Source organism: Lepisosteus platostomus, chromosome 6, assembly GCF_059453375.1.
Source record: "Lepisosteus platostomus isolate fLepPlt1 chromosome 6, fLepPlt1.hap1, whole genome shotgun sequence".
Lineage (NCBI taxonomy): Eukaryota > Metazoa > Chordata > Actinopteri > Semionotiformes > Lepisosteidae > Lepisosteus > Lepisosteus platostomus.
In genome coordinates this window covers 22,593,827-22,621,536 of record NC_142616.1, presented here as the reverse complement: position 1 = coordinate 22,621,536, position 27,710 = coordinate 22,593,827, and the positions used below count along the sequence as shown (strand labels likewise).

Genomic DNA, 27,710 nt, shown 5'->3' with positions numbered 1-27,710 from the left:
CTGCTACAGACAATTCACCACCCAGATGAGCAATTATCAGGTAAAGTCCAGGCTTCATTTGTAAAGATTCGGAAAGCAGTTTTAAACCTGTCGTTTTTGTTAAATATATAATCAGTTATTTCTGCTTGGAATTGTTTATTCGTTTCCAAGGGCAGGTAAGAAACCAGGAAAGGTGTTTTCATAAAGGGTTTAAAAACGTATTTCTGAATGAAAATGCTACCAGAAAGGTGCTACACACCTATGAAACCATTTGCAGATTAATTAAGTGTGCCATTGATTAATATACTATAAAAAGATATTGTACCCATCCAAAAAATAATAATTTTCTACATTTTTTACGAAAAAAATCAGTTGGTGTTTTTCTTCCCCTTGGGACTGGTTAGGCATTGTGCCAAATCTTAGTATAACCAAGTTCAACTTCTTTAAACATTTTTCAATTAAATAAAAAAAAAGCAAGTATCAAAATACAACAAGTTGAAGTAATGTTTGTGGCTGATGTAATTCGTTTTAAAAACAGCTACATGTATTTAACCAACTGCAAGAAAAGAGGGGAAAATATATGAAAAGATACACAAAATTATAACAGCTAGGACAAATGCACACAAATGGAAGTGGTTTTGTGCCGAAATGAGGTGCACAAAGAACAATACTTCAGGAGCTTTGTGCATACTGTGCTGCTTCTTTAGGGAGTCACTCTGCCTTTATTATCAAAGCAAGTGCATGACATGCTAAAAGGAAAACTTGTCTTATCTGCTTCTAAAAGAACAGGCATGTCCTGGGGTCATCCTTTGCGATCCACCTGTCTTCCATATTGACTGCCCTTTCCTATACAGTATATCTTCTTAATCTTAAATCCATGTTGCTTGGGGGATAGGGTCAAGGAAATGATTTCAGACTCAGGGGAATGTGAGACCTTACTTGGCCTGATCCCATCTTATTCATTAATGTCAATACATACAGTACATTTAATTTTTTTTCATTTTTGTTTTACCTGTTTGTCACTATAAAATTCTTAGCTGTATTGAGATTAAGTTGAGTGATGACAGTCTGAATTTTATTCAGCCCATTGACTTTTTAAAAATTATATTTGTTATATCCATGTACAGTATATTTGATATTTCTTTAATTGTATGGGGAATTAAAACATCTTTTGCATAATGCATGGAAAGGGAACTGTTGTAGAACAGAGAGTACAAGAATTGAAGATGAAAAACACACAATGTTTTGTTTGATTTCAAAATTGTTCATTTAAATAGTAAAAATTGACATTTTTGAATGAAACCCCTCTCTTTCATTGAGGTAATTAAATGATGTAAGAAAATTATAAGACGAACAGTAGAGTGAATGTTCAAGTTCAAAGGGTGAGGTGCATCTTTACAACCAAGAACTGAGGTGAACCTGAGGTGTTTCAGTCGGTAACATGGGCTTCATCTCCTGCATGCAGAAAATGTGATGCTTAATTTGTTTTGTCCTAGAACCAATAACCCCTGCTGTAAGGTACTGTATTTTTGATAAGACTTTTTGTTTTACATTCTGGTTGGATTTGATGACACAGTACATTTTTAAATGTTGTTTGTTTTTAGTAACAAAAAACCTTTACAAAATTATACAGAGGTCCTGGATTGGTACTCTGCATACCTAAAATATGTATAATAAATTCAAAATGTCGTTCTATAGTACAGGTATGTGCCATATAAAATATTAAAGCATTTAGAGGGTCTAGGTTTGTTTTGATCTTCTCCAGTTGTCAACTGTGAATGTCCCCTTTCACAGACATTTGGCAATAATTCAATAACCCTGGCAATCATACCCAAACTGGCAAATGCTATTCCAAACTTATTAAGTTCAGTGACAGTGACATTAAAAAGGAGTATCTGTTTTTAGGAACTCAATAAATCTGTAATGAGGCTGTATGTGCTATGTGCAGTATACATGTTTGAAAGTTACAAACTATGTACTGTAGTTCTGCATAGAAAAGTGATTTCTGAATAATACATAGGCTCTGTGTTAATAATGTAAATCAGAGGTCACAGACAGATGGCCCAGAAGGCATTTCATTCAGCCCAGAAGCAGTTACTGAAATGATGGGTAAAGGTTGAACAGGTCTGATTTTCGAAAAAACATATGGTTAGATTTTCCTCTGATAAAGATAACAGGCTGGGAAGAAAAAATGCTACTTCCTTTTAAGCTTGTACTCCATTTCTAGCAAAATGATTGAGAAATTATGTTGTTTTCACAGCGTTTCTGATGCTGTAGGGAATGTGACCTGGCTGTATTTTATCTTTTCTTGAAAGCCTGTGTTGATAAACTGTGAGAAAAGAAAATACACATTTTCTCCATTAGTGACACATTTTAGAAACTCTGGGCAACACCTTTGCAGTGTGTTAAACATTTACATTACTTCTTTGGCTTTGGCTGTTCAAACCGTTCAGCAGTGCACGATTTCCAAGTGACAGCCCATTCATCTTTCAATGGGGTTTCACAGTGCCCTCAAGTAGAAAAAAGTTTTCAAGTAGACAAACGTTTTGTGTTATGTATTTTAAATCAAGTTCAGGTGGGCAGCTGCGTCAGCATGCATAGGCTGCAAAGGAACAAGTAATAGATTAATTCCATGCTGAAAAGAGAAGAAAGGAAACAACGTTTCGGCTAAGCTCACATCCGAAGAAGGTTCCACAGCCGAAACTTTGTGTTTCCTTTCTTCTCTTTTCAGCATGGAATAAACCTATGAAATTCTGTACATGCCGTACTGTTTGGAGCTTTTTATGCAGATGTTTTTTAGGAGCTAAGACTACATTACAAGACGTTTTCTCTTTTCTCCACTGAACATAAGCTCTTAATAGCCTGCTTCCTCTTTCCTTATGTCAGCTTAATGTTTGCATCCACTAGTGTAAATTCCAGTATTTTTACATCAGCACACAGACTGTAATGATATCATTGTACTTTATTGTCATATTAAGTTTAGGATTAATACTACAAGGGGCTGTATCTTGCCCCTACTATGTGGAGGGATGCTCTACTGAATGGAGAGTGTGTGAAGAGTTCCAGTATCGGTTCATTCCAGTACAAATGATGTTATGGTTTTCTTCTTCAAGCCTCAGTTCTTTTTGAACCATTCAGTGAAGGGATTATTTTCTAAACTGGGCACCTTTCAGGAACATGTAGTTTCATTTAAAATGAATCCAAGATTGCGGGTACTCTCTCAGTCCGCTAACGAGATGAGTGCTCTGAATTCTCAAACAACCTCTGAAAGTGAGGCAATATGATCATTCCTCATCGTAAACATTACTTGCTGCTGTGGTACTACTAACCAGCATAATGGGCTGCAAAACATCACCTTCCATCTTCTCATGCATTTGTTTTTAATTATCTTTACAAATGGGTTTACAGATGCCCTTCCTCTCAAAAAGTGTGCTGGCTTCTTCCCTGCAGAATTACAGTTGTGTTGGGGAAAAGGGGGCTTTTGCCAGTCATACTGTAGTTTTTTTTTTCTACCATTGCAGAGCAATGATTATACACTTTCACCTAGAGAAGTATTTTATGATAAGTGTGAAATCACTTAGAGAACTGCACTTTATTTATTAATAAATAATTGTTAAAGGGTGAATTTCTATGAGTATTTAAAGGCATTAATAAGTCTTAAAATATCTGAAAATATGTTTGTCTTCTATTGTTTTTCAATAGAAATCGCCTTTCTGTGGCAAATCCTCATTTTGTAGCTAATTTTCTCGCTCTATAAAATCTTAAATGTGACTCAGCAGTATGTTTATATATTGTAACAACCGCGGGTTTCGGTACGGAATGGAGCAGGCGTGGGACACAGGGAATAGGGTTGAACAACACATGTATTAGCTCAAATCAGGAAAAGGTACACACACAGGGACAGGGGTTACGGTGCTGCACACACACATGAAAGGAAGAGACCGTCTCCCAGCCTCCATCCCACTATATACAGTCCCGTAGTCCTGCCCCCAGGCGCTGTTCTCAGCCCGCCTTGCATGCGCATGGCTTAAGCGCCCCGCGTGGCATTACAATATATACTGTATTGTTGGTGCAACAATATACAGTACACTAGGTTATTGAACACAGATAACCAGATTTAAAAGATATTAAAAAATGTGAAATCTTGACCTCTCACCCTCTCAAAGAACTATTTGCTTCCAAAATGTCACCAGAACTGGGCCGAATATAGAGATGCCTCATCGGCCTTGGAGATTTTACAATTTTTGTGTGATGTGCACTCTTCCATTCATTTTTCCATCCAGTTGCAAGTAGACAAATGTGTCATAGAGAGGATGTTGAATATGGTACAGTTTAGGCAGTTGGAGAGTTCTGAAAAGTTCTGTACAGGCTGTGCTGTCTGAGTACTTTTTATACAGATGTTTCATAGGAGCTGTGACTCTTTTTCTCTTTTCTCCCCTGAACACAAGCTCTTTTTTCATTCTATCCTTTTCTTATTAGTGTGCTGCTTCTTTCCTTATTCATCCATTATCGAGTGACAGCCCAAGAGGCCTTTGATGCCATTTGATAAAAAAAGCCATTATTGCTTTTCTCAGCAATGGACACATTACTGACGTGATAGCGTTCATTACAAATAATGTATATTGTGTTCCTAGGCTACTGATCACCGCAGTATCCTGTTTTGTAAAGAAAATGCATTTGTGTCAGATTTCTACAACATCCTTAGCTACAGTAGATATTCAGAAATTACAGCAGTGAGCCATCCTGCATTGGTTGAGAAACACTTTGGCAAAGAAACACTTTGAAACAAAAAGAAACATGTTGTGGTGGTAAAAATGCATTTAATATGTAGTCATCATACAGTATACACAATAAACCCTTTACAGATAAAAATGTATTAAGTATTATTTAATGAGTTCTGAGCCTGAATACAGTAGTTAAAACAGTATTTGTGGTGTTACCCTCTACAAGAAGGGTATATTTCTCTAAAGAGTGTATTTCTATTTTAAAGTTGCTCCTGCTATGACATCATTCTTTGTTTAACATAATGAATAAAGGGTCCTACACTTGCAGTAGGAGCCATGTAGAGTATGAGTGTAACAGTATGTTCACACTGGGACATTTGGGGTGTATTGTAAAAAATATAGTTAAATACTGTACAATATATGGAAAACAAACTTTATTGGCATACACAGTAACTACCCAGTACCACAGAGGAGACAGAGGTGGTTTCAGTCTGTTGGGCATGTTAATCACATTTGGTTCACTTGCAAGACATTAGCATGAGCAACAACTAGACTCAGGTGCCTTCACACATTGGAAATGAGCAGAATTGACAGACAGAGATAATTGGCAGTTACATTGATTATAGATGTGTAATGTGTCAGGTGTTAAGATTTCAACTGGATTAAGTTGCTTCATTCATCAACTGCTGGGTAAACAGTTCCAGCACTGCTTAAGAACATAAGAAGGGTTGCTAATGAGATCCATTCTATCCAAATTGTGCATTTGTTACTTGAATCTAAATTTTCACCATACCATTTCTTAAAATAGTCCAGAGTTTGGAACTAAACCACCTGTGAGGCAGCATACCTGTTTCAGACCCCCCTGACTTTTTGTGAAAAAAGTGGTTCCTATCCTCTGTCCTTGAACAGGTCTTTTTTAGTTTCCACTTGTCACCCTGTGAACTTGTTCCACTACTGACTGGTGAAGTAGCCCCATTTGTCAGTCCCACCTATACTCTGTCCTAAACGGATTCCATTTTAATTTTCCATTTGTGAACCTGTGTCAATGTTTCACTACTGAGTATAAAATAATCCCCTGGGTTGCCCTGTATACAGTATACCCCTTTATGACTTTATAAACTTGAACCAAATCTCCTTTATTTAACACTGAAGGGATTTATCTCTCTTAACCTGTCTGCATACCCAAGCATTTTTTTTAGCCCTTATTGTTACTCAGTAAGGATATGGAAGAATCTCACATAAACACTTACTGTACATACCTGTTGTGCATGGATTTCTGTAGCTCAGAATTGTCCATGCAATATGCATAGTGTACAGAATGTTCTTTCTTCCTGTGTGGGTTACATTGTTTTTTTTTTAATTAACATTACATTTAATTTATCATGTCTTCCCAATCCATGATGATGTTTAAGTCCTCTTGTAATTCCACTGGAACAGTTTTTGTTTGCCACTTTCCCCATCTTTTGGTTAATGTACAGCACATACGTGACTAGTTTGCTAATTAAACCAGAATCTAGAATGTTAATACAGTATCAATCAGGAATAAGAGCAGGCCTAAAAAAGATTACTGCACTACAGCTTATATTGCCCAATTACTACTGCCCAATTAGAGGTCCCCTTACGTTCCGCCTATAATCCCTCTTTTGCTTCAGTATTAGTAAGAAAATATCTACAATTTTTTTTAACCATCTTAGCCTCTGTAGAAGCTAATTGGCAGATATGCTATAACTACCCAGTACTGCTGTAGCTCATTTTAACACAACATATTATTGCTGTTTCTATCGTAGAAAAACCTTTATTATCCTTCTATTGTAATTCTTCATAATCTTGTGTCATCATTCCTTTATTGTTACAGTTTGTCTCTTATACTGTATGTATCTTGCAATCTGTTTCCTTCACCTTTTAAAGTACTGTTGTATGGCTGAAAACAACCTTGAGTTTTTTATGAGAAACTTTCTTGCTGTTGTGTTTTAAAGACATTGTTGTGCTTTAATTCCCTTTTGATTGATTATATGAACATTTAGATTAATAAGAAGATTATCAGTTTCAACACATAGTGTACCATTTTATACAGCCTGCTTGTGTCATGTCTTATTGCACAGAGCTGGTTCCTATAATTAAAACATCTTAATATCTTCCCACAGAAATGTCAGACAGAAGCATTATGTTCCTACAGCAATATTTGATTTCAGTATATTTGATGAAACATTCTTGATGACATTATTAAAATGTCTAGGACTTTACAATACTGATGGAAAAAGTTACTAAGATGTTTTTTGCGTGCAATAAAGTGTTTGTAGAGCACAAAAAATAAGGACACAGAACACTTTTTTTTGTATTTTTCTCTCAAATCACACTTGTATTCCAGGAAAATATAAAATATTAACACAATGGTTGTCTTGCATGGCAGAGACAAAAGAAGCATTTTAGTTTCTTAACATTAATGTTTTTAATGTACTGTCTGTGGTTTCTAGGCTCTTGCTTATTTTACTTTATTTCTGGGTAAACATCCTCTCATTTACTGTAGGATAATGAGTAGGTGTTATAGCAGTTCAACATGTGCTAAATCTTTTCTGAAACCTTTTAAAAATGGATTTACTCATTTAAAAACCTAATGTTTAACCTTACAATAGATCCGCAATGTGAATTATGGTTTTCTAAGCTAATTGCACATCATGGGGGAAGTAGAAGACAGACTTTAAAGTCATTTTGTTAACACAATTTCAGATCTTCCTGGTGAAAATCAATAAGCCTCAGATAAAATTCACAAATTATTTTTTAAATCACTGCTGTACTGGATGTATGCATCCATTCTGATTTTGTTTTGTTTTTTTCAAATGGGTTCTGTTTTCATGGCTTGAAGTCAGATGTATTAGTAATAGAAGAAAACAATAAATAATGCTTGTCTTTAATGTCCAGGTGAGCCAGCCAAATTTTATGCTTCTTGAGAATGCTGCAGATCAATGACATTTTTTACGGCTACAGCTGCCAGAGTCCCTGACAGGTAATTAAATATAAGGCAAACAGGGGTTTCCAGGTTCATGTACCCCATAATTCTTCATTATCTTCCCCTAGCAGACATTTACCCTGAAGGATATGAGCGTTTTATGTTATTTTTTTCCCGTTAAGTAGCCAATAGCTGCGAGTCAATTTCACGTTCAGTTCAATAACAAGAGAAATGATGTCTCATTCATTAACTCTATGACCTACAAAAATAACTATGAAGACAGAAACTGTTATCCACACATAAACCAATCTGCTTTGCAGGCAAAAGATACTTGTTCTTTGAAAAGTTTAATGTGATTATCACCAGATGCAGCTGAAGACAGAGATGTCACATTCTACTCCAGCACTACTTAGATGATATTCTTTAACATACAGCATAGGAATATTGAGTCCAGTAAAAGCTTTTGCCTGGTATATTCACTCTTTCTTTTACTGTCATTAAAAAATATCTTTAAAAATGTTTCTTCTTTTCAGAAGATAAAGATGAATATCATTGAATAACTTCTGAAAAAGTAGTTAACACAACAGTGTAGAGTATTACTTTGAAAGTATATCTTTCTGTTTTAAAGTTACTAATTTTAAAATCTTTAACCCTAGAGCTACAATTAATCAGAAATGTATTGTATTGGTAATTCTCTTTTAAAATGACAGAGGGAAAAAAATGAAACCAAATATTTTTCCAGAAGATTTTAAATCCATGGATGGCTGAAATCTGTAGTGCCCTTGATGTGTCACCACATTTTCAAATGTCTTTTCCCCTCGAGACTCATAATTTTCTTTCTCTTAATAACTGAAGTCAATGTAGTCACTGCCCTGACCTGCATTTGCTCTGCTCTTGGATTGCTCCAATGTTCTGGAAGCTATTTACAGTTGCCCTTAGAAAATGTGAGCACTAAATGCTCAGTGCCATCATTTAAGTATTCAGGGTGAAAAAACAACCAGTCTTGCCTATCCTTCTTTAGCTGAAAAAAAAAAGAAACATTTAGATCCAAAAGTCTGCTGTATCTTGATGGCCCATTGGAATGTACTGTACGTATCTGTTTGTATTTCAGGTGATATAGGAATGTTTGCTATCTGATCCCCTACCACTGTTTTTCTTCAGAGGGTTGTTTTACTCTGCGATATCTTCATAGTCTATACCTCCTGTCTGTCTGTGCAGCACATTTTCTTATGATCTCTATCACATTTAATTTATTAAAGCCTCAAAGGCCAGTATACTAGGAATACTTGTACTAATAAGATTAGGTCTACTGAGTCAACTTAGAGCAAAACACAAGCTTGAAGCATTACTTTTTCACAAAGCTCTTCATGCTTCACTGTAATGCTGGGCTATTTCATATATAGCTTCAGGCCACACAAAACAATTCATTTTTGTACTTGAATGACTTCACTCATTTATCTAATTCAAGTAGTGTACTTTACACATCGATTATTGTTTGGATGAGAAAGTGTTATCTAAATTTGGTTTTGTTTTGGTGAATTAGTCAATTCATTTCCTGCTGCAGCTCTGTTGCATACTGTGCTTTTTGAGTAATACATTGAGTTGAGGCTATTTATTAGTTACCCTTACTTTTAGAAATGTTTGTGTACAGTGTACTGTATATATACAGTATATAGAATAGGAGTCTCTTGTCTTGGTCCTGGAGAGCCATAATCCAGTAACTCTCATGTGTGAACCGGAATTACTTTTTTTTAAAGTTAGAAACAGTTTCGAATTATTGATCAATTAACCAAGTCCTTGTTCAATCAAGGAAGTGTTCTTTTATCCCAAATGATCCTTGAATCATTTAATTAAAAATGATTACCTGTTTAACTGATCACAGTTAAATTGTTCCAGGTCTTTAGAAATTAATTATATAATGGTAATTTATAAGCTTTGCTGGATAGGGACTCTATGAGCAGAACTGGAAACCTCTCATACAGACATATAAAGAATTACAGTACCTTAGTGCAAAAGTTCTAATCAAGTTCAAATGTGCATCCGATTCCTTATAACCCCTTTTGAAGACAATAATCCACTGCAAAAACTCTTTAAATAAAAATATATATATACAAGGTCAATGGGTATATCTTTCCTTTTCTTTTAAAGGTACTGTATTATTTATTCCTTTATTAGACAAAAATATAATCGTATCAGCCTCAAATATCATCCTCTGCTCTCTCATTAAACCTTCCATGTTTGCTAGTCCATGTATAGCATCGGTCTAATTAGGATCATCTAGATGGCACTAAGATTATTTTGGATTGTCAACATGAATTTAGAATATAGGCAGATCTTATTTATTTTAATCCAAAACAGCAAAAGCATCTATTACTCCCAATACAAATTAGTATCCAAAGAAAGGAAAAAATCCTAAATGTGCAATCGGATATCCATTAATTTCCATAAATGGTGACCCGTAAAAAACAGTTACCCAGTCTTATGCACCTTCTGAGATCTGGCAAAGTTAGGTAGAAATGTGAAATAAGAACTAAAATGAATGTTTGATGTTCTACTATGTCCTGAAAGATCTGAAAACTTAGCCATTAGGCTAGGGGAACAACATCATAACAATGTCCTCTATTTTAACTGGGTTCTGTTACTCCTGGCACTTTTTCACACTCAGTTCTTTATACGTTAAGTAAAAGTGTTGATTTAGCTTTTTCCTAAGGGAAAAATTCAAAGCACAATAATGCATCTTATTAATCACTGTTTTCAACAACATATTGACTTCTCCATGCCTGATGATTTTGAACTTTTTAAAGGGCTCTTACAAATTATACAGTATATGCAAGTTTTATAGTCCTGTTGGCTTTTAATAAATGTCCTCTTTTGTGCCTTGTTTAAAAGAGGTGTACAGTATATGTTATGTTAAATGTTTTTTTTTTACATTGCACTTTTTATCTAGATCTGTTATTCTTTTTATTCATTATAGGGGTTGTGCTTAAAAGTATTTTAGTTTTTTTTTTATGTGATTCATCAATAAGACCAGGTTCTGAAGAAAGAGACTGGTGGTGTTCTTCAAAGTTATACATTAGCTTTTACTGAGTCACTCTCAAGACATGCAAAACAAATGTACACTGCAAACAGAATGACCATTACATTTGATCATAAATATGGGAGGAAAGAATAGTGTACAGGTTTTGTGCGACATTAAATAGAGTAAGTTATGCATTTATTTTAATGTTTTTTTTCACCTTCAGTAATTTTGTGAAAGTATTGTAAAATTTTGCTTGCATTTTACTTTTTTAAAGGAAACTACTGTATATTCATTTGTTATATTGTGCCGTGCACGTTTTATATTGAGAGTGGCTGAACTCATTGTAATGCACATATTGTAAGACGAAAACCTGTTTAAATTCAATAAGATTACTGAAAAGCGGCTCCATTTGACAGTAAATCACAGGTGTATGTCACCTACATTGAAAACGCATATATACAGCCCCCCCAAAAGATATTATGTGATCCAAGTCAAGGGCAAATTCTCCTTGGATAGTGTTTTTGCACATTGTACAATATAGAATTTGTACAATGCCAATCTGGCTTTTACTGTTTATATCAGTATGTTTTAAATGACAATAAGAGCAATTTGTATGTGTTCTACAAGTAGCAAACAATGACTAGTGATTTTAACTAAATGCAACCATTTACTGGCTCTGAGAACTTCTTAGTTTAAACCAGTCAAAATAGTATTTACCACTCTCTAAATAAAAAAAATAAAAATAAAATGTAAGTATAATTTCCAGGTATCTTCTGCAAAAACAGAAAGGTAGGGAGTTAAACTGATGAATGTGATGCAGAATCATAAGCTATTGCTGGATACAGTGCCTTGCGAAAGTATTCGGCCCCCCTGAACTTTTCAACCTTTTGCCACATTTCAGGCTTCAAACATAAAGATATAAATTTTTTATTTTATGTGAAGAATCACCAACAAGTGGGACACAATTGTGAAGTGGAACGAAATCTATTGGATTTTTGAAACTTTTTTAACTAATAAAAAAATGAAAAGTGGGGCGTGCAAAATTATTCGTCCCCTTTACTTTCAGTGCAGCAAACTCACTCCAGAAGTTCAGCGAGGATCTCTGAATGATCCAATGTTGTCCTAAATGACTGATGGTGATAAATAGAATCCACCTGTGTGTAATCAAGTCTCTGTATAAATGCACCTGCTCTGTGATAGTCTCAAGGTTCTGTTGAAAGCGCAGAGAGCATCATGAAGACCAAGGAACACACCAGGCAGGTCCGTAATACTGTTGTGGAGAAGTTTAAAGCCGGATTTGGATACAAAAAGATTTCCCAAGCTTCAAACATCCCAAAGAGCACTGTGCAAGCGATCATCTTGAAATGGAAGGAGTATCAGACCACTGCAAATCTACCAAGACCTGGCCGTCCCTCTAAACTTTCAGCTCAGACAAGGAGAAGACTGATCAGAGATGCAGCCAAGAGGCCCATGATCACTCTGGATGAACTGCAGAGAACTACAGCTGAGGTGGGAGAGTCTGTCCATAGGACAACAATCAGTCTTACACTGCACAAATCTGGCCTTTATGGAAGAGTGGCAAGAAGAAAGCCATTTCTCAAAGATATCCATAAAAAGTCTCGTCTAAAGTTTGCCACAAGCCACCTGGGAGACACCCCAAACATGTGGAAGAAGGTGCTCTGGTCAGATGAAACCAAAATCGAACTTTTTGGCCACAATGCAAAACGATATGTTTGGCGTAAAAGCAACACAGCTCATCACCCTCAACACACCATCCCCACTGTCAAACATGGTGGTGGCAGCATCATGGTTTGGGCCTGCTTTTCTTCAGCAGGGACAGGGAAGATGGTTAAAATTGAGGGGAAGATGGATGCAGCCAAATACAGGACCATTCTGGATGAAAACCTGTTGGAGTCTGCAAAAGACCTGAAACTGGGACAGAGATTTATCTTCCAACAAGACAATGATCCCAAACATACAGCAAAATCTACAAAGGAATGGTTCACAAATAAACGTATCCAGGTGTTTGAATGGCCAAGTCAAAGTCCAGACCTGAATCCAATCGAGAATCTGTGGAAAGAGCTGAAAACTGCTGTTCACAAACGCTCTCCATCCAACCTCACTGAGCTCGAGCTGTTTTGCAAGGAAGAATGGGCAAGAATTTCAGTCTCTCGATGTGCAAAACTGATAGAGACATACCCCAAGCGACTTGCAGCTGTAATCGCAGCAAAAGGTGGCTCTACAAAGTATTAACGCAAGGGGGCCGAATAATTTTGCACGCCCCACTTTTCATTTTTTTATTAGTTACAAAAGTTTCAAAAATCCAATAGATTTCGTTCCACTTCACAATTGTGTCCCACTTGTTGGTGATTCTTCACATAAAATAAAAAATTTATATCTTTATGTTTGAAGCCTGAAATGTGGCAAAAGGTTGAAAAGTTCAAGGGGGCCGAATACTTTCGCAAGGCACTGTATGTGCTTTTCTCATCAATAAAAGGAATGCGGATTAAATACTTTGTGACAGAATTTGTAATTGAACAAAGGGATGAGTTGTGGTCCGTTCTGTGTTATAATACAGAGGATAGTCTGTTTTTGATTAGACTGGCACTGGACAGATCCTAAATGTTACTGTATAAGGGCAGAGTGTGATACAAGAGACTAAATGTAGGCAATAAGCTGGGGAAGGACAGCAGTGTTGAACAGGTTTTAGTGCACAGAGGAACGCCATCGTTAAAAAGAAGAATTCAAGGAGGGTTCAACACACATTATAAAAAGCTGCAAGATCCTGTGAATTTTTATTACTTTGAAGTTACAGAATATACTGGTAGATTCAGCAACTGATTATAATTGCGACCTATATTCTTTTCAGAAGTGTGACTTTACAATAGAAGAGTTGACCTTCCCTGACTCAGATGTCTTTTAAGAACACATGCGCTGCTAGAATATTTACTGTAGTTATAGTAGCATGACAAATGAAAATCTAAGACGAAACAAATCTAAGATGCACTGAAGATATTGTAATAAGTAACAACTAATACAACAGAATCATGATATGATTGATACCCTGTGACAGAGAGGTGTCCCATCCAGGATGCATCCCACCATGTGCCTTGATAGGCTTTGGTTTCCCTGCCACACTGTACTGGATAAAGCAATTAGAAAGTGGATGGATGAAATGATTGAAGAAATTCTGTATCTAAGTGCATTCCTGACTAGTTAAAATTCTAAATTTTGTTACCTTTCCAGACACATTTAACTAATTGGAATTACAGTACATATATAAGGATAGTGTAATCTTTTGTGACCAAAACATTGTTCCATAACTTGTTTTGGCTACACAGTAATTTGTTCATCTTCAGCTTTTCCTATAAAGGAAGGTTCATGACTGTAAAGCAGCATTTCAGCTGGAGCTCAGGAAACACAGCGAAGAAATCTGAAACATGTCGAGTCAGTTATGTTTTGTCCCTGTGATATATATTAGAATTTCATGCCATTATAAAACCGTGATTGTGAATATAAAGGTTTCTAGTCACAATATGTAGAAACAAGGTGCGATTTTTGTTGTCATATAATAACTGATTGTTAAGATAGAACTTGGTAGTATTTCTCTGCCACTGCCATTGTATTCAGTAAATTTTAGAAGTGCAGCAGATACTGTAATTTAATTAACATTGTTGTCTTCTCTAGGAGCACACAATGTGACTTTATGAAAAGCTCTGCCTTATGAAAAAGGAAATACTGTTCAGATAAGGTAAGAATTTTCAATTAAAATTGTATTATCTAGAAGATTTGCAAAAACAAAGCAAAAACATTGCTAAAATGGTATCAGAGAGTAATAGAGGTCAAATTAAATCCTAGCCAATTAATTACACAAAATAGTTACATTCTTTTTTTAAATTGAAATTGTCATACATTTAAGTGACTGTCCAATCTAGGTAAACCATTTTTGCTAGCTGCAAGGCCATGTCAGATCAGAAGGGGATGACAATAATCTATTTCTATTAAACTTCACATGCATGTCATTTTTTTTAGTCACCTCATATAATTAATGCAATATTATTATATCATTGTTTTAGATTTTTATTCTAGTTATATAATAATGTTTCTGTAACGTCATATGTTTAACACCAGGCAATAGGTTACGATCAGTGTAAAGAGAACCACAAAATTAAAAAAAACACCTACAGTAGGCATTGTAAACAGGGTATGATGTAATTGACAGGGCATCATATAGAAGATAATTACCTGAATTGTGTTATCATTAACATACAAGCTCAAATATATTACACTGCATTATTGAAATTACTCATTAGTTAGACAAGTGCTTAAAATTAAGAAAAATGTTATAGGCTCATCCTTCTCTTCACAAATAATTCCAATTAGGTATTGATGCAGAAGTCCCATCACATACAGTATAGCATATTATGATTAAAATTGGGCTACAGTATGTCATTTTGCTTGAACACTCTTTTTAACTGCATGAAGTGAATTTAATGAGTTTTCCTATTGAGTATTCCAACCTTATTCACATTTAAATAAAGCTGGGTATTTGTAATCACAGCAAAACATTAGGTACCTAGGTATTTTTCTGCTTTAAATTGGGGTTATTAAAGAAAATTGGACTCCCGAAAAAAATGTTTGCGGTCATGAATGATTGATAAGAAAAAATAAACCAGTCACTAAAAATACTTCAGCCTATTGGATTGAATATCTGAGGGCCTCAAACCTTAATGCTTTATTGCTGTTTGTGCTCTGAGAAACAAATGAGATTTCCTCTATAAGACCTAATAAAAGTTTTACGTGAGCTACAGGTCCTAACACTCTTTTCTGTTGAGAGAGGAATAACAATGCTATGTGGTATTGTAAACCCTCAGACAGTAACACAAGTCTGAATGACTTTAATGAGCTGCATAAAGTTCTTGTCATACACCTCTGTACCAATGTATCATTTAAATATTCTGTTTTGCAGTGATCATTCTGTTGAATTTTTGACTATAGGTCCATGTGGTACAGTACATGTACAGTACTGTAGCATGTTTTTGAAAGGTAGAATTACAGAAATTATGAGATACATTTGCTAACATACGTTGGAGTTAGAAATATTGCTGTCTATGAAGGCCTACTCTTCAAAATATAATTCTGTTTTCTTTACGGATTTAAATACTGTAGAAATGTATATCATCCTCATAACACTTTTGTTAATCTCTGGCTATGACAGTCCCTTTAAGTTATTAAAAGCAAAGCTACTCTCACTCTCTGCTTTGAAGGTAATAGTGTCAAAAGCCAGGATTGATTCCAAATCTAGATACTGTACATCCTTCAGCTGACTGTCACATCCCCATGTGTTGGAATGCAACTTTCCATTTTGTTTAAGTTACCATGGTGTTTGCGGCAAATAAATGGCAGCCATAAAGAATGGGGCATGTAATTTGTGATTGGCAGATGGGACATAATTTTGAAATCATTTGGACCATAATCAAACATGTTTTGCTTCAGTCAAAGGAATTATGAGTTCATGTGGAGCTCTTGTCTGTTTCACCAAAAGCAGGGACTTGCCATTTGAAATTAGGTCTGTGTTTCTCTTTAAGAATCTCATCAAAGAGATTCATGCAGTTTCGTTTTTTTGTGGATATCTCATGAAACAATTCAAAGTTGGTTTAAAATCTTTATGTGCACATTCTCTGTGTTTATGTCAAGTTGACCGTGTTGGTTGACAATTGATGCTAATGGTCTGCTTTAATGCCAGCAGTTCTGAAAACAGTTGAGAGACAAAAAAAGAAATCAGGAGGAGTCCGAAAAGGACTATAATTGGCAGAGAAAGTGCTATCTGAAAAGTTCACTTACTCAACAAGACTAAGGTCATTCTTACTATCCTCATTACTTCGAGACTAAGCACGTAATATATTGTTTCCAGCTTTGTAGTCATTTAAGAGTGCTCTCACCTTTTAACATTGTCTGCCTCAAATGACTTAGACATTGTGTATCCTACGTAAACAATGAAGCTTTTTAAAAAATGTTGCTTTCAAAAGCCTGTCTGAACAGTATATTAATTACAGAACATTGCCTGGCTGTCTTAATTGTACCGGCTTTTTAACGTCGGACATTTTCTCAATGTATATTACTGTCATATTCCTTTACCTCTCTTCAAAGAAAAAACTTAGAATTTGAGGATACCACTCAATTGCTAAAAACTATATATTTAAAGGCAGTGAAAGAAATGCATTAGACACTAGATTAGGGTTAAAATTAAGAATTCAGTTTGTGAAGCAAAACGCAAAATAATTCATTTACATTTCAGAATTTGAAGGAAATCATGACAAAATCCCCTTTATTTTTTTATAATTTAAGACAACTGCTTTCCAGTAGCAGAAGTTCTTTTTTTTTACTTTTTATTTTCAAACTTTACTTTGTGATGTACTGTACAGGGCTTTTCTAAAAGCAGAATAAATAAGTTTGACATTACAGAGACTCTTATTGTAATGGGGGTTGACATTTCATTGCTCTGACAGAGTACCTTGAACACTGCTTGAAGTTATACTGTAGTTACTTTGGTCCCTGAAACAGTTCTATTTGTGCTATGTACAGTACACTACTTATTTTTTAAACCATTGATAATTTGCCATGACATTTTCTTGCATTTATCACATTCATTATTCATATTACACCATAAATAGCCTTATCCAAAAAACTTTTGCGTTGATGGAAAGTTTAGTCTTTTAACAACAAAGGAGTTACTAGAGACTTAACAAATGTGGTTCATCTCACAGTACCAACATTCGAACATTATGTCTCTGGCACAATGCTTCTTCATCGAGGTACTTGAGAATAAAGTAATTACTATTGATATCAGTGTGCGAATTGCCCACCTACAGTATATAGAAGGCAGGATAGCATATTGACAAAGAACCATGTAACGTGAAGTGCTTGTGTAGATGAAGAGAGGCCTTTTAGGGATAGGACTGGAGTTGAAGTGGAGAAATGTTCTACACATTGTTAATACAGAGTAAAGGTTAAGGCTTCCTGAGAGGCTCAACCCATAAAGAGAGATTGCCCATGGGTTTGAGCTTGGGTTACGTCATTAGCTGACTGTGACAGGTAATCCCCAAGCAGCAGCAGCTAATTGGTACTGCTGATAAAATGGTAATATTAGTTGAACAGTGACCAGTGAAGAGAACACCTCTTCTCCCAACCTCTGGAACCCAAGAGATACACAACCTCTGGAACAGGCCTTTCACACACCAAAGCCCATGGGTCTGAGCGAATTAAGTACTGACTGAAAAGATCACTGAAAATGTGACTTGATGAGCACACCCATGATAAGGGAGTGAATGGCATAAATACATTTTAGCTCTGTCACATTAATATGCGAGCAGAGAGAATCAGAGTTCGTGTTGGGTTTGCACAGCGGGGCCCCAAACTGCTGTAGGGGGGTTACCCTTGGTAGTGATTCCCCTAGATGCAAATAATTATTGTGGTTTGTTTGTTCATAATAAGATGTTTTGCAGGAATGGAACAAAGAAATTTTACAACTTCAGCTAGAATTGTTCTGCAAAACGGCATAGCTGAGGCAGGGGGACAATATGTCGATTGTTCTAAGATTTATACCCAGCTGTTGACCTATCTTGTAAACCCCCTAAGATTATGCTGGGCTCCAGCCCACAGGGATTTACCTGTGCTGTAAGAACTAATGAGTGAATAAGGAGAGAGGCATCAAAGATACACCCGCTTCTTCTCCTGGTTAGTCACTGTTTGGACCATGGGGAATGTTTTTCTTTAAGTTGCTGGCATCATTTATAGTGGCTGTAATACTTGTGTTTTTGCTATTATTATGCTGTATGACTTTTATTATTCCCATGCTTCACTCCATGGTGATGAATATGTTCATGCATCAATATACTCTCTTAAGTATGAATTCAAAAGGAACTATGGGAACCTCCAGGCGACCCATACGGTGATTCAGAACTCTGCCATGTTAAGGATAAAAAGGAGGGAATGTGAGAGAAAAGTAAATAAAGGGTAATCCTGAAAATGTTATTAACAAGGCTTAGTCAAAGGTCCGGGAACGGAATGTACAGATGCACCAGGCGAGCCATGTTCAAGAACTTGTCTTGAAACTGCAGAAAACCCAAACCGCCTGTTGCTGCGCAAGCGAACTGCACGTAAGCTATTGTATTTTGCCTAAAATATGCCAGGCTTGCTCAACGGGGAAGGGAAATGGGCTGGGTCTCATGATTAATGCAACGAAAAATGATGTTGCATCATCTTGATGTGTAAAGGATGAAACTTTCTTTTCAGCAGGACCCCAGCTCACATGAAACGGGATTCAATGTAGAGCCTCAAATGACGTGAGCTCCTGGCTTTTAAGGCGGACTGAAAGGTGGTTAGAATAAGGAACAGGTGTGGGGAATGAGGCTGAACAGGGATGAGCTGGAGCGCCCTTAAGAGGAGGAGTAGCGATCATGACAATTTTAGTCACCTTGTTAACATAATGTAACACTGTCATTTTCTGAATTACTGTGCAACAGTTTAGATGAGCACAGGATGAAGAAAATCATGTTTTGAACATGTTTGTTGCCCTGAAGACTTCCAGACAGGAGGAAACAGCTGTAATGTCCCCTCTTCACTCATATTTACTGTAGCTATGAACACATAGTGGTACCAGGACAGCCTTTTTTGGATGCAGATCAAGTTCTTTTTTTAAGGCACTTTAATTCCACAGTTGTCAAATTATACTTCTTCACACTGTTCCAGATTTCCTAGTTGTTTTAAAGTGTTAGCTGAGCTTTCTCAAGTGCTATGAGAAAATTGTTTAAATAAGAGTAAGGTTGCCCAGCAGTAAATTACAATACTGTAAACTCAGCAAGTTGTCCTGATTATTTTTACTGTTATTCATCATGTATCTGGCCTGTGTAAAACAATCAGTGTCTGAAATTTGTTTTGCTTTTTTTTCAAGGAAGGTACATTAAAATCTATGGCACACAGCATGTTATTTTACTATTTTACTGTGTAAATGGATCTTTTTCATCACTTGTATTTGCAGGTGCCTTACATTTTGAAGGTGATGTTGATGAAAGTATTGCATTACCACAGTGATTTAAACTAACTTTATTGAATCCTGTCCCACTGCTGCTACTGTCATGTTTACTTAAGGGGGTTCTTCTCCATCATTGCTAAATTTATTCTATTTAGACCTTTTTGCCATTCATGAAATTAAGACATCTTAAATTTGAGATTAAAAGACACGGGGTATGTGTCCTAAAGTACTTGAAATACATTTATTAAAATGGAAGTTCTTGAAAACCCAGAAAATCAATGATTATTCTTTAAAGCAGAGGTTCAAACTCTGGTCATTAGGGTTCAGAATTTGGCAGGTTTGTCTGTGTTTCATTAAGTTATAAACAGCTCATCACCTGGAAAAGAAGTTAAATTGATCCAATTAAAATTCAGCTGAGCCAAAGTATCCATTCTCTTGAGCATTAAGCGGCTAACAATTTTTTTTTCCCCTCAGGATATAGAAGTCTCTTATTTGTAATTCTCAACAGTATATTGTATTGTACTATCCTCAACCAAGTATTGTTATTTGCTTATATTTGTCTATATGTGTGTTAAAAATATGCAATTCATTATATACGTATACTCTTATTTTTTTTTCCCTTATTTTGTGATTGTTTCCTAATAGAAAGTCAAATTACAAACACAAACATGCCAGATAAATGAAAATTCAGTCCTGTATGGCAGGACATGGATGTGGACCGAAGAACAATTCACAAAGAAAAGATTATTTCTGGCATAAAAGAAAACAGAATTGGAAGACATGGTTTTAAGAAAATCTTTCCTTTGTAACATGGACATGATGCTCTATTCTAATAAGACTGAATTAGAATATAGTAGGTTTATTCCATGCTGAAAAAAATAAGAAAGAGAACACAACGTTTCGGCCATGGAGCCTTCTTCAGGTCTTCTTCACAGGTCTTCTTCACGGCTCCATGGCCGAAACGTTGTGTTCTCTTTCTTCTTTTTTTCAGCATGAAATAAACCTATGACTTCTTCCTTTTCAGCCTACGCATGCTGATGCAGCTTCCCACCTGAATTAGAATATGTTAACCCTTTCCTTATCTGAAACCTATCCTTAACCCTGACCCTTACTACTACTGTACAAATCCAGCCATTCAGAATGCTAGCTAATGCAGCAATTTTCAGCACAACATACTGCACCACAGTTTTTTTAAATATTCTGTTGTCAGACTGCCCTGTTTTATAAATCCTCCAGGTGGCAAATCCTTAATGTGGCATGTGGAAGCATTTAGGCTGTCACCAGAAAATGCCTGGTTTTAAATCTTGGTCAATGCTGAGCTCCATAAGATAATCTTCTTCCAATTATAGAATTTAAGTTGTAAACTGTTTAGACTTTTATTAATTTTAAACTTTGTATTACAGTATGATGAACATTAAATTAATTTAAAAAAAGAAAGTAGGGCTATTAAAAAGAACTCAGAGTAATATAAAAAAATGTATTATTATACTATTGCTTGTTGTGAATGTGATGTGCTTCTTTTAGCACTATCAAAATGTCTATGAGCTTTGAATGTCTATGAATGTCATGTCTTGGAAATGGCAAAATGTTTCCAAAATATCCACAAGATTCCATATTTATATTCACTGTCAATGGGTATTAAAACAATACAACTTTTTTATTTTTACAATAAAAACAAGTACAGTGTTCTTATTATGTATTCTTAGAAAAAGATAAACATTATAGCTTTTTATAAAGTACTGTAAAATACGTAAAATCTCTATACAATTATACAGTAACAGTCACGTCAAAACTTTTCCAAAATAACCACCGTTACCTAGTTAAAGATGATGCATAAAATGTTTCTGAAGATGGTGGAATACTGTATGTACTTTGTTTTTTATATTTAGCTACCACTACTATTTACTGTACATACATTAGGTACTGTATATACAGTATTATGTTATACTTCTATTGTTTTTATTTTCAGCCACCAGGATTTCTTTGTAAAATCCCATATTAATATTCCATATTAAACAGATTTTAACTTGCACAGTAGAGAAACAGATTAAACAAAGCAATCGTTCCACTAACATCTAATGCACCTCAAGAGCTGCCTATGATTGTCGTAGGCCAGTGAATTACATAACGCAACATACCGCCTTACATTTGGATGAAATACTGCACGTTTTGCGCGTTTTAATATCAGTCTGGATATGTATCTGTCCTGAAATGTGTTTTTACTAAGATTTGTTTCCTTGCTTTTATTTTTCAGAGTGATCAGTAATAGTAATGTACATTAGGACATCAATTGTATGTACAGTATGTACTGTACATGTTTCTATTTATCTACCTTGTTTGGAAACGGTAGCAAGCTTTTAGTATGGAAGATAAAAGGCATTAGCAAACAAAATGTATTAAACTGCTAGAACAAAAAAGTGATAAACAATCCTCTTGAACCTCCCAGACAGATAGCCTTTTTACCTCCTATGAATTCAGCCCAAATGTTTCCAAGCTGGACATAACCCTCTGGAAAGAAACCTGTCATTTAAGTGTTTCCTGGCTGTCCTCTGACCCATCCACAATCACTATATAGGAGATACTGTACAGCTGCACAGGCTGACCAGGCATGCACTCTTCTGAATCCAGACACACAGTGGCAATGTGCACAACTGTACTCGCACACTGCCATTAATCCCCTCCTCCCTCTCCCTGCCAGATCAACAGAACTGAACAACAGTACAATAGCTACAGCTTTGCTGTAGCCTGCAATCTAGCAGGTAATTCATTATTAGAAAACCAAACTTGAAGAACTCTTCAAATGTGTTTATTACTGTATTCAAAACCATTTACTGTGACATTATTATCTTGCTCTCTTCTGAAGCTTCTGCACTGTTTGGCTGCTGTGTTACTGATAGCCTTTTTTTTCTGTTCTGCACAGATGAAGCTTGGAGCAGTTCAGAAAAGAAAGTGAATTTTTGATTGTCTCAGAAGGGTGTAAAGTAATTTTATCAAATGAATGCCCCCAAGCTTATCCGCCAAACAAAAGAAAATACTGTAGGTGATGTCATGAACAAACAATACGTTCTTTTACAAAGGTCTTTAACTCTGTGCTATAAATCTTTAGCTTTGTGTTGTGTGTTGCATCTTAAACTGTTGCAGTAGTGCTATAGATTGCAAAGCCAAGAGTTTTTCTTCATGCACACTGTATACAGTGCCTTGCGAAAGTATTCGGCCCCCTTGAACTTTTCAACCTTTTGCCACATTTCAGGCTTCAAACATAAAGATATAAATTTTTTATTTTATGTGAAGAATCACCAACAAGTGGGACACAATTGTGAAGTGGAACGAAATCTATTGGATTTTTGAAACTTTTTTAACTAATAAAAAAATGAAAAGTGGGGCGTGCAAAATTATTCGGCCCCCTTGCGTTAATACTTTGTAGAGCCACCTTTTGCTGCGATTACAGCTGCAAGTCGCTTGGGGTATGTCTCTATCAGTTTTGCACATCGAGAGACTGAAATTCTTGCCCATTCTTCCTTGCAAAACAGCTCGAGCTCAGTGAGGTTGGATGGAGAGCGTTTGTGAACAGCAGTTTTCAGCTCTTTCCACAGATTCTCGATTGGATTCAGGTCTGGACTTTGACTTGGCCATTCAAACACCTGGATACGTTTATTTGTGAACCATTCCTTTGTAGATTTTGCTGTATGTTTGGGATCATTGTCTTGTTGGAAGATAAATCTCCGTCCCAGTTTCAGGTCTTTTGCAGACTCCAACAGGTTTTCATCCAGAATGGTCCTGTATTTGGCTGCATCCATCTTCCCCTCAATTTTAACCATCTTCCCTGTCCCTGCTGAAGAAAAGCAGGCCCAAACCATGATGCTGCCACCACCATGTTTGACAGTGGGGATGGTGTGTTGAGGGTGATGAGCTGTGTTGCTTTTACGCCAAACATATCGTTTTGCATTGTGGCCAAAAAGTTCGATTTTGGTTTCATCTGACCAGAGCACCTTCTTCCACATGTTTGGGGTGTCTCCCAGGTGGCTTGTGGCAAACTTTAGACGAGACTTTTTATGGATATCTTTGAGAAATGGCTTTCTTCTTGCCACTCTTCCATAAAGGCCAGATTTGTGCAGTGTAAGACTGATTGTTGTCCTATGGACAGACTCTCCCACCTCAGCTGTAGTTCTCTGCAGTTCATCCAGAGTGATCATGGGCCTCTTGGCTGCATCTCTGATCAGTCTTCTCCTTGTCTGAGCTGAAAGTTTAGAGGGACGGCCAGGTCTTGGTAGATTTGCAGTGGTCTGATACTCCTTCCATTTCAAGATGATCGCTTGCACAGTGCTCCTTGGGATGTTTGAAGCTTGGGAAATCTTTTTGTATCCAAATCCAGCTTTAAACTTCTCCACAACAGTATTACGGACCTGCCTGGTGTGTTCCTTGGTCTTCATGATGCTCTCTGCGCTTTCAACAGAACCTTGAGACTATCACAGAGCAGGTGCATTTATACAGAGACTTGATTACACACAGGTGGATTCTATTTATCACCATCAGTCATTTAGGACAACATTGGATCATTCAGAGATCCTCGCTGAACTTCTGGAGTGAGTTTGCTGCACTGAAAGTAAAGGGGCCGAATAATTTTGCACGCCCCACTTTTCATTTTTTTATTAGTTAAAAAAGTTTCAAAAATCCAATAGATTTCGTTCCACTTCACAATTGTGTCCCACTTGTTGGTGATTCTTCACATAAAATAAAAAATTTATATCTTTATGTTTGAAGCCTGAAATGTGGCAAAAGGTTGAAAAGTTCAAGGGGGCCGAATACTTTCGCAAGGCACTGTATAGTTCAAATATCCAGTTAAGAATTAGAACAGTTAAGAATGCTACTATGTAAAGGGAAAAGCAGTGTTCTGACAAGCTGTTTAATGCAACTTATGCAACAAACTTTTAATGCAACTTATGCTGCAATATTTTACCCAGACAATAGTTTTTTATGAAAGCAGTAAAATAAAAAAAAACACAGTGTAACCCTTTTTACTGTCAAGGTGAAAAACTAGAAAATAGAACTGAATTGATTTAATGAAAGAACGCCTACTTTATTAAATTTCAGAGCATTTTTATAAGCATTGCCTTCTTTTTTATTGCTGCCCTCTAGAGTTTATGATAGGCATGGATGTATTTATAGACATCTAGATGAAATGTACAGTTCTGTTAATTTTCGTGGAAAGAAGAATGGTAACATATTTCTGTTAAGGACAGATATTCTTTGGCTTCTCTGTTCTAAAAATCTCCATTAGACAGTTTAAGCAAAGCTGAAAACTAAGAATTTATACATGTCTTAAAATATTTTCTTCTGAAATTTTAATTTCTTACATTCTGCTACTTAATTCCATTTTTTGAATAAGACTGGAATAAATTTAAACTTGAGATATGATATGATAACAAAATGATAATTCAAACCATGTATGAAACAAATTCAGGTTTGACATTTAGAGCACATTGTACAATATGTACACTCCACTAACTATTCCTCGGGGGCTTTCATTCTAGCAGAAGAGTACAATTAGCCACATTATAATAAGGTAAAGATCTCACATTTCATTTACAAAGCCCTTGAACTGTGAGATTTTGGAGTGTGTAGTTTAGCAGCAGAATTATGCACTAGGGTGAAAACTAGTATTTTGTTAGGAGATGTGTCTGGCAGATTTATAGAAGTGATTTAATTAGTCCTAGTATAAGTGAAAGCCTAGAATCCTAGATTATTGTGCATAGATTAGACTAAAGTTCAAGGTCATGTACAGTATAGCCCTGAACAGACTTGCTGAGGGCTGCCATTGTGTCACTACAATCACCCGGGCTATACTGTATTTTGGCCTGACATCTCTTTTCAAGTTAGATGGACATTGGATAGATTTGAACCCTGCGATACAACAGAGTAAGTGAAGCAATAAATGTGCCATACCCTTGCAGTCAGGTTGGTTTAATTTCTCAGTTGTTGTACAGTTTTTAAACCTAAACTGCCGTTTTTTCATGCATTACTAGCACAGATATTTTCTAGTTTTCTTTCTAATTCATTTAAATCAATTAAATGAATTTTAATTGAAGGATTTGCATGAAGGATTTGCCTGATTGTTAGCATCTTAAAATCTGAGTGATGTTCACACAAAGCCCTAGAGGCTGATATATGTGATTGTATGGCCTATGATCTTCACACTTATATTTGACATATAAAGGAAGCTTTTATACTGGAAGGAACTTTTTTCATTGGAGGCACTGTGACATATCAGTAATTTTAGTACTCCACTCATACTGTACAGTATGTACTGTTGCCATAATCCTGAATTTTAATTTACCTAAAGAATTACATAATCAGAATAATTAATTTCATTTTTTTAGAATAAAGAATTCTGTTTTTTTTTTCAATTTTTTCAAGAATACATTCTTACCACCATACATTTTTGTTTCACTGGCCCAGTTTTCTTTTCTCTTGTTTTGCAATGCTTGGCTGTCACCAGCTCTGTCTTTCCTATCAATGAAAATTAACATTGTGCCCGAAGAAAATAGACTGAACACTTAAGCTTGTGAATCTTGAGCGCATTGTTCATAAGAAATTCCTTATAGAAAGTTGAAACTGTCAGATACTTAATGCAGTTTGGGTAAAGGCAAAACAAATAAACACAGCACTTCTCATTAAGGGGTTGGAATGCAAACTGAATTCCCTCTTCTCCAAGCAGAATTTTCAATTTGTTGTTAAAAATGTAAAAGCTGTGCAGAGGCTGTTTTAAAGAGCAGTAGTGTGACAACTGTTCTCTTTGTGAACCAAAAACTTTGAAGGTCTAATCTTCTCGTTCTTGTACATGTGGATGTGAACAGAGGTACTTTATGATCAGTTTTTCATTTTTGATGGCCATTCAAGGTCTTTGGTGAACCTTGAGAACCTGATTTATGCCAAACAGGATGTTTCATGTTATCTAACCCCTTTCTTTCAAACCACAAAGTATGGTTTATCTCATTTTTATGAGTTTCAATGATCTCTTGCAAAAGCTTACTGTACAGTATATAATGATTTCCAATGGCTTTCATCTCTATGGCAAACATTTTCTTATTCTTGTGACTTTGGATCATGCTACGTTTAAACTAAAAACATAGTTAAAATGCTTGTGACTTTCCATTTGGTATTCCAAATTATGCAAGAGCAGACTGTGATTATACGAAAGGTGAATGGCAGAGATATTCAAGGAAGCACTTGGTTGGCTGTGATAAAGCTTTTTGTAAAGAACTAGGTTTATCACAATCTGCTGTGTATGCAGTTAGTGCTGGCTGGGATGGCCTAATCTTTGTATGTTTAGTGGCTGATGTGGAAAAAGTTTATTTTGAAGCAACAACTTTTGGAATGAAATTCGTGGAAGGTTATTACAAATGAAGCTCAGTTCCATTTACAGATATACTGTAGGTCATGTTGACCTTCTTTTTATTGGCGCTGTCACCTGTAATTAGTCTTATTGTAGTGTTTTGTGCACAGAATTACAGATTAACTATAAAAGTACTTTTGTGTGCAGGAACAAGAAGGGTTCAATTCACCCTTAAAGAGTAATTGATTGCTTTGGCACCAGCTGGGGTTCTTAATTAAAACGTTAACGAGATCCCTTAATTGGATGATGAGACTTGTTCCCCCCTTTACATAAGGTTTTCATTGCCAGTGTACTAATTTTCAATTGAGTATGTCTCTGGGGTGTTTTTCTTTATGGATTCTTATTATAAGGAAAGACTTATAGTTCTAACATAATCCAGACAATAAAGGTAATTCCGAAAAAGGGATTTTACAGATTGTTATAGACAATTCTTACACATTGTTGTAGACAGGCTGGAATAAGTACAGCAAAATAATTAATATCCCCTCCATATGCAGTATATTCATATAGATTTGGCATAAATACAAAACATTTAAGATTAAAATTACACCTATGTGAAAAATATAAGGCCCGTCTTCCCCTCTCCACCCATCAACACAGTCTCTGCTAATAAT

The 27,710-nt window shown here is 35.8% G+C and overlaps 1 protein-coding gene across 5 annotated transcripts in view; it reads left to right on the top strand.

The window, feature by feature from the left end:
- Positions 1–27,710, top strand: part of pcdh15b (protocadherin-related 15b) — a 314,610-nt gene that overhangs the window by 46,493 nt on the left and 240,407 nt on the right. For all 5 annotated transcript variants that reach the window (XM_088634838.1, XM_088634837.1, XM_088634840.1 and 2 more), the window contains one exon: positions 14,357–14,420. The gene's annotated coding sequence lies outside the window, so the exon portion shown is untranslated. The remainder of the gene's footprint in view (positions 1–14,356; positions 14,421–27,710) is intronic.